The 8,619-nt window shown below is 42.6% G+C and overlaps 1 non-coding gene across 1 annotated transcript; it reads left to right on the forward strand.

Moving 5' to 3' along the window:
* The first annotated feature begins 8,045 nt into the window (after window positions 1–8,045).
* On the forward strand, window positions 8,046–8,151 carry LOC127089439 (small nucleolar RNA R71). Its single transcript, XR_007791035.1, has one exon. It is a non-coding gene; the product is annotated as a small nucleolar RNA R71 (small nucleolar RNA).
* The last annotated feature ends 468 nt before the right edge of the window (window positions 8,152–8,619 follow it).

The following is an 8,619-nucleotide window of genomic DNA, read 5'->3' on the forward strand; positions in this document are numbered from 1 at the left end:
CTTCGTTCGCTTCTTCGTTGTCCTCGGGAGGAGGTCTCTACAGTGTGCTCTTGAGGTGGTTGATGCAAGCCTCTGTCAAGCTCTTCTTCGACTTCATCTATATCATTACCAGGATTTCCATCATTTGGCTCGGGGGCCTCCAGATCAAAAGTCCAATTTTTCATTTCTCTTGGATCTGTGCGGTTCCTGTTAGGCATGATGATGCTCCTAACTACCTTGTTTCTGACAACTGGATGATATTTCCCATCATCTCTTGCTTTGATTAGGTGTGAGTCACGGCAGTAGTCGATGTCGAGGAATTTGGCTTCTAGGGCTGGTAAGTTGGCTAGCCTATCTCCCAGGTTCAAGCCTAATGCTATGGAGGTGATAATTCCCCCACCACAAAACGCCTGGCTGCCTCTCATGCAAGCAACCTGGATGTTGGATAGTAGGAAAGGAGTAACATTGAATGCAATTTGGGCAAACACACAGTGGAGAAGGAAAAGTTCCTTAGAGTTTACCTTGTGGTTGCTAACTCTTCCAAAAACTGTGTGCCCCAGGACTCGTAGAAAGTATCGGATGGCTGGGTTGTGGATATATATTGCATTAAGCGTATCCCATCTCGTTGCGTTCATGTTGGTGAGGTTGTGCCAGACTTGGAATGCTATATCTGACCATCCTTCTGGAGTGCAGCAGTGGATTCCTTCTCCATGTCGGAAACCAAGCATTCTCGCTATCAAGGTTTGATTAAGGGAATACTCGGTGTCGAACATTCTAAATGTGGCTACACCGGTGAGATATTGGGTAGCGCCAGGTGGAGTGATGTATGAGTAGGAACTTAGAAATTCCAGGGTAAGTGCTTCGTAGGTGGGCTACGGTGTGGTACAGAGTTGCGTCAAGCTGGAGGCAGCTAGCATCCATTCCACACCCTCCAAAAATCCTAATCCCCTAAGGCATTCATGATCAACATACCTCGTGGCTTGAACGGAGCGCTGGTAGAACTTGAGGTAGTTGCTTCTTTGGCGTTCGCCGGCTTCTCCATCACGGAATGTGACGGTTGAAAGGTCGGGAGTGCCTCTTTCTTGACGGGCCATTTGGTGAGTTGGACGAAACTTTTGGTGTTGGTGGGTGAGGTGGAAGGTTTGTGAGTTACGCACTCGAAGAAAATAGTGAAGAATTTAATAGATGATGATCAGAGTGTAAGAGAGTGATAATAGGTGAGGAAAAAAGGAGAAAGAGCACCTGCTTTTATAGGCGAGCTCTCTGGAATTCGTGACGGACGTCACAGGGGTGTGACGGTCGTCACGCGCAACGAATGCGTAACGGTCGTCTACAACGGTCATATGCTCGTAACGGTCACTTTCATGTGTGTGACGATCGTCCCAGATTCGTGACGGTCGTCACGTCTGCGAGACGGACGTCACCCTATAGTGACGGTCGTCACACGCTAAGTTTCAAAAATTTCTCTGGCACAGGTTTCAGTAGAATTTGATAGCAGCAAAAATAATGGCTAAGCAATGTTAATTTAATAGCATATATGTGGAAATAAATAAAATAAAAAGAATAAATAAGCATAATTAAATAAATAGCAATTGAATAAATAAATTGAAATTAAATGTAACATAGGAGAAAAATGTAGCGATAACATAGCAAATGAAAGCAATAGAACAAAAGTAATGCAATAAATAAAAGTGCTCCCTCCCCACACAAAACAAAGCAGTGTCCTCATTGCTTAGTGCGAGTAGGAGAAATTAGTGGGCAGAAGATTCAGCCACGTTTTTGTCCCAATGCAGCGTCAGCTTCGGTCAGATAATGAAACTGCTCAACGACTATATCCATCAGGCCTAGGACATCAAAGCGTATGAGCTTTATCTCTTCTTTCACAATTATGATGTCAGCTTGGAAAGTATTCAGACGGGTAATGAGTATGGCATGATTATCAGCACAAGATGGAGGAACCAGTTCAGCAATGTTATAATAGTTAGGAGGTGTTTCAGGATCGGATTCTTCCTTATGGATAGGGTCAGTAACACACTCATATTTGGGCGGTGTAGCGGGAGGTGAAGGTGGGTCGATAGGGTGTTCCTCTAAGTCATAGAGCCAGTTGTCTCGGTTGTGAACACTCGTTTTCTCATGGTTAGGCAAGGTGAATAGTCGAACCACTTCGTTGTTGATTAGATAATCAAAGGTATACGTCCCAAGGTTTCCTATGATTTTGCGGTTAAAAGAAAAGTTTATATCAATTGGGCGGATGTTTCCAAAAGGTACAAGCTCATAAAGTGGGCGTACAAGTCCTATAACGTCTGCTATCATGGTAACTAGGCCACATATGATTATTGGGGTACGATTATTCTTAACAAGGTGGACAAATCTTTCCATCAAGAATGCTACTATATTGACGTGTCGACCTTGATCGACACACAGCAGGATGAAGAGTTCATCACGGGACACTAGGGTGTTATTCTCTTCCTTACCAAATAATGTGTGGGCTAGTATTTTATGAAAATATCGGATAGCAGGGTTATGGATCATTTGTGAGTGCATCTCAGTCAGGTTTGGGTTGGATTCTCCGGATATGCAACCCCAGAAGTCATCGAGATCAATGTCATCGATAAGGTCCTCCTGGCGGGTAGTAAAGAGGAAAGGGCCGCTAGGGAATCCTAGGAGGTCAGCAAGGTCTCGACGGGTGTAGGTGAAGTCCATGCTAAATAACCTAAAGGATATTAACCCTTTGTTTAGTCCGTAACCATGCTCAGGGATGTATACAAGGGAACTCAGGAATTCTAAGGTTAATTCACGGTACGTGACAAACCGTCTCTTAATGGCGGCGTTCTCCCACCCAAGCTGGTTAAACATATATAGGATGCTATCTCGGATGCCTAATTTATCCATGGTCGGTCCATCATAATATATGGTCAATGCCATATCCTTTCGGGCTAGATAATCATACCGCCTGCGTTGAACTCTGCCTCTGAAAACTGTCCCCTCTGGTTGTTGCATGATGAAAGTAATTAACTAACTAGTTAGTAATTTTCCTGTTTGTCAGTATCCAATATGTCTAAGTTAGTTACTAGAAACAACAAGAGAGACTGCAAAGAATCAAGAAGGGGGGAGCAAACAAAATAAAGACGAAAATTAATGAAGAAAAATAATGAAAAGAAAAGAAAAGGAGGTGGGTTGTCTCCCATTAAGCACTTTGTTTAATGTCGCAAGTTCGACAATAGTGTCGCATTGTACTAGGTTAGGTGTTGAGCGGGCAACTCTATGAGTCTGAGACTGTTCGAATAGTCTCTGTTTTCTATGTTATGATAGTGCTTTAAGCGCTGCCCATTTACTACAAAAGGGTCGCTATTTCTATCTTTTATTTCTATCGCGCCAATAGTGAGAACCTTGGTGATCTCGAAAGGACCAGACCACCGAGATTTGAGTTTTCCTAGAAAGAGTTTAAGTCTTGAATTAAATAGTAGCACTACGTCGCCGACTTTAAACTCCTTCCTAGAGATGCGCTTGTCATGCCATCTTTTGGTTCGTTCTTTGTAGATCCTGACATTCTCGTAAGCGTCTAATCTCAGTTCTTCTAATTCGTGGATGTCCAGAATCCGTTTCTCGCCTGCAGAAGTGTAGTTTATGTTGAGGGTTTTAATTTCCCAATACGCTTTATGTTCCAGTTCTACAGGGAGGTGGCATGATTTACCATAAACTAGTTTGAAGGGTGTGGTTCGTATCGGGGTTTTGTAAGCCGTCCGGTAGGCGCACAAAGCTTCGTTTAGTTTGGATGACCAGTCCTTTCTGGATATTCCTACGGTCTTCTCAAGAATTTGTTTTATTTCTCGATTCGAGACTTCGACTTTCCCGTTAGTTTGTGGATGATACGGTGTTGCTACGCGGTGTCGGACTCCATACTTCAGAAGGAGTTTTCCAAATATATTCGATATGAAGTGGGAGCCACCGTCACTAACCACTAGTCTCGGCACACCGAATCTGGTAAAGATAATGTTTTTGAATAGCTTGATTACTACTCGTGTGTCATTTGTTGGAGAGGCTACAACCTCGATCCATTTTGAGACATAGTCGACAACGACGAGTATGTATTTATTGCCAAAAGAAGCTGGAAATGGTCCCATGAAGTCAATCCCCCATACGTCAAAGACTTCGACTTCTAAGATTCCTGTTTGTGGCATTTCATCGCGTCTTGAGATGTTGCCAGTGCGTTGGCACCGGTCGCATTTTATAACTGCGTTATGGACGTCTTTCCATAGGGTAGGACAAAATAGGCCAGATTGCAGGATCTTAGTGCAGGTCTTTGAGGTACTTGCATGCCCTCCATAGGGGGCGGAATGGCAATTAGAGATTATATCTTCGATTTCATCTTCAGGAACACATCGACGGAAAATACCGTTGGTCCCTCTTTTGAAAAGGAGGGGTACATCCCAGTAATACTGTTTTAGGTCATGAAAGAACTTTTTCTTTTGTTGATAAGATAGGTCAAGTGGAAGTGCTCCGACGGCTAGGTAGTTGACAAAGTCAGCGTACCATGGCAGAGTTGCATTCGCGTGTACTTCTTCCATAGATTCTTCTATTTCTGTATCGTTTAATGTCAGTTCAGACATATCACTTCCCATTTGGGCTATGAGTCATTCGTAAGGGAAATCGTCATTAATTGGGATTTGTTCAGGCTTGTTCCCTTCGATACGAGATAAGTGGTCTGCTACTACGTTCTCAGTACCTTTCTTATCTTTTATTTCTAAATCAAATTCTTGTAAGAGCAAGATCCATCTTAAAAGTCTTGGTTTGGCATCCTTCTTACTTAACAAATACCTAATAGCGGCGTGGTCGGTATAGATGATGATCTTCGCTCCCACTAGGTAGGAACAGAATTTGTCCAATGCGAACACGACAGTTAGAAGTTCTTTTTCAGTGGTGGCGTAGTTCATTTGGGCAGGATCAAGTGTTCTACTCGCATAGTAAATAGCGTGCATCTTCTTATCCTTCCTTTGTCCTAGCACTGCGCCCACTGCATAATCACTCGCATCGCACATGATTTCAAATGGTAATCTCCAGTCAGGTGGTTGCATTATGGGTGCGGTGATTAAAGATGTTTTCAGTTGGTTGAACGCTATTAAGCATTTTTTATCAAATATGAAGTCAACGTCTTTCATTAATAATCCTGTAAGTGGCTTGGTTATTTTTGAGAAATCTTTAATAAAACGTCGGTAGAAACCAGCGTGTCCTAGAAAGCTTCTTATCTCACGAACAATTTTCGGGGGTTGAAGGTTCTCTATAATTTCGATTTTAGCTTTGTCCACTTCAATTCCTCTGTCAGATACCACGTGACCTAATACAATTCCTTGTTGAACCATAAAATGGCATTTTTCCCAGTTTAAAACGAGGTTTACTTTTACGCATCTTTCGAGTACCAATTCGAGGTTAGATAGACATCCTTCAAAACTCTGACCGCAAACAGAAAAATCATCCATAAAGATTTCCATGAATTCATCTATAAAATCTGCGAAGATTGCCATCATTCATCTTTGAAATGTTGCGGGAGCGTTACATAGGTCAAATGGCATTCGTCGGTAGGCGAATGTACCATAAGGGCATGTGAAGGTAGTCTTTTCTTGGTCGTCAGGATGGATTGGGATTTGAAAGAATCCTGAATAACCGTCAAGATAGCAGAAGTGAGAATGCTTAGCTAGTCGTTCAAGCATTTGATCTATGAAAGGGAGAGGGAAATGATCTTTACGAGTGACTTTATTCAGTTTTCTATAGTCAATGCACATTCTACTTCCGGTCACAACTCTTTGTGCTATGGATTCGCCTTCTCGTTCTTAACAACTGTAACACCTCCTTTCTTGGGTACTACCTGAACGGGGCTAACCCATTGACTATCTGAGATCGGGTATATGATTCCAGCGTCTAGAAGTTTCTTTACTTCATCCTTGACTACGGTACTTAGGATTGGGTTGATCTTTCTATGGTGCTCTCTAGAGGTTTTACAGTCTTCCTCCAGCATAATACGATGCATACAAATCGAAGGACTTATTCCTTTAAGATCGGCGATGTTATATCCTAACGCTGTTGGATATTTTCTTAGGACATCTAATAATTTCTCGGTTTCCATCTGTCCTAAGTCAGCGTTGACTATTACTGGTCTTTTCAGTTCAGTGTCTAGGAATTCGTATCTTAGGTTCTTGGGTAGTGTTTTAAGTTCCAAGTTAGGTTTCTTTGGGCATGGCATGTGGTCGGGTGTAAGTGCTAAGCATTCGCTTAGACTTTCGTTTTGGTATGTTTCATGCCAATTATTATCATCAAGGATTGGAGGGATTCGGATTTTCATTATTTCGGAGTACGTGGTTTCTTCCATCTCCACCTCTCTTACACATTCGTCTATGACATCAAGCAGATAGCAGGTGTCGTCTATGGCTGGCGCTTGTAATAATTGGGTTAAGATGAATTCAACATTTTCCTCTCCAACTTCGAATGTCAGCTTACCCCTCTTTACGTCTATTATGGCTCCGGAGGTAGCCAAGAATGGACTTCCTAGAATGATAGGTGTACTGGCATCTTCTTTAATGTCCATGATTATGAAATCGGTAGGAATGTAAAATTGACCTACACGAACTGGGACATTCTCTAGTATACCGACAAGATATTTGATTGAGCGGTCAGCTAATTGAATAAACATCTTTGTCGGTCTTAAGTCTCCCATACTGAGCCTTCTACAGATGGTTAGGGGCATTACGCTAATGCTGGCTCCTAGATCGCATAGAGCTTTGTCTATGACGGATTTTCTAATGACACAGGGTATGGAGAAACTACCCGGGTCTTTTAGTTTGGGAGGCATATTATTCTGGATGATGGTGCTACACTCGGCAGTAAGTGTAACTGTTTCGTCATCATCAATCTTTTTCTTATTGGATAGGATTTCCTTAAGAAATTTGGCATAGGAGGGCATTTGTGTGATGGCTTCTGTAAAGGGTATCGTAATGTTTAATTGCTTCAGAAGCTCAACAAATTTCCTAAATTGATTCGCAGTTTTAGAACTTTTGAGTCTTTGAGGATACGGAATGGGTGGTTTATAAGGAGGTGGAGATACATAAGGTTTCTCTTTCTCTTCGGCCTCCTGGGTGTTATCTTCTATTTCCTTTGGTTCATTCACCTGCTCAGTTGAGGTTTTATCTAGTTTTTGGTACATGGCAGGGTTTTGGAGTCTTGGATCTACGGGTCCGTCTACTTCTTTTCCACTCCTCAGTATAACGGCATTTGCATGTCCCTTTGGATTAGGTTGCGATTGTCCAGGAAATGTTCCAGCTGGAGCGGCTATAGACGCTTGATGTTGAGCCACTTATGAAATCTGTGTTTCAAGCATTTTATTGTGGGTGGCTAAGGCGTCTACTTTATTCGCTAGTTGTTTAAGTTGCTCGCTAGTATGTATGTTTTGGTTCAAGAAGTCCTTGTTTGTTTGAGCTTGAGTAGCTGTGAAGCTTTCCATCATCAACTCGAGATTTGACTTCCTAGGCATGTTAGGAGCATTATTAGCTGGTTTGTGATATCCAAGCGGAACAGTCGGTGCTTGGCCAGGTGCATAAAGGGCATTGTTATTCTTATACGAGAAATTGGGATGGTTTTTCCAACCAGGGTTGTAAGTATTATAATAGGGATTTCCTTGTGTGTAGTTCACTTGATCGGTTCGGGCTCCTGCTAATATTTGACATTCTTGTGTAGTGTGTCCAGGGTTTCCCTATAACTCACAGTTTGGAGTTACAGTAGCCACGGTGGCTGCGGGTGGTATGGTCAAGTTATCTAATTTTTGGACAAGGGCATCTACCTTTGCATGAACATGGTCAAGGCTACTGATTTCGTACATTCCACCCTTAGTCTGGGACTTTTCCACTGGAGTTCGTTCACCTCCCCATTGGCAATGGTTTTGGGCCATGTTTTCAATGAGTTGATAGGCTTCGGTGTATGGCTTATCCATAAGTGCACCGCCCGCGGCAGCGTCTATTGTAAGTCTTGTGTTATACAGAAGCCCATTATAAAGCGTATGAATGATCACCCATTCTTCTAGACGTGATGTGGACATATCCTCATCATGTCCTTGTATCTCTCCCACGCTTCGTAGAGAGATTCCATATTTTTTTGCCTGAATCCGTTGATTTGAGCTCTCAGCATAGCAGTTTTACTCGGCGGAAAGTATCGAGATAAGAAGACGTTCTTCAGCTCCTCCCATGTTGTAACGGAGTTGGAGGGCAAGGATTGCAACAAGCCCAAGCTCCGTCTCTTATTGAAAAGGGAAAAAGGCGCAATCTTATCGCATCTTGAGATACGCCATTCTCTTTTATAGTATCCGCGTACTGCACAAACTTGTTCAGGTGTTCATTAGGATCTTCTATTGGATTTCCAGCAAATTGATGTTGTTGGACGACTGATAAGAGTGAGGGTTTCAGCTCGAAATCATTTCGATTAATAGCGGGAGCAGCAATGCTGTTGTGAGGTTCTTGTTGAGATGGGGTAGTGTAGAATTTAAGAGGACGATTCCGTGGTCCTTCTTCAGCCATGTTTGGTTTTTCTTCTGATTTAGGAGGAAAGGAGATATCGGGAATACCGTACTTTTGTTGATATTCGTGTATTTGGCGTCTC

This window comes from Lathyrus oleraceus, chromosome 5 (assembly GCF_024323335.1).
Source record: "Lathyrus oleraceus cultivar Zhongwan6 chromosome 5, CAAS_Psat_ZW6_1.0, whole genome shotgun sequence".
NCBI lineage: Eukaryota > Viridiplantae > Streptophyta > Magnoliopsida > Fabales > Fabaceae > Lathyrus > Lathyrus oleraceus.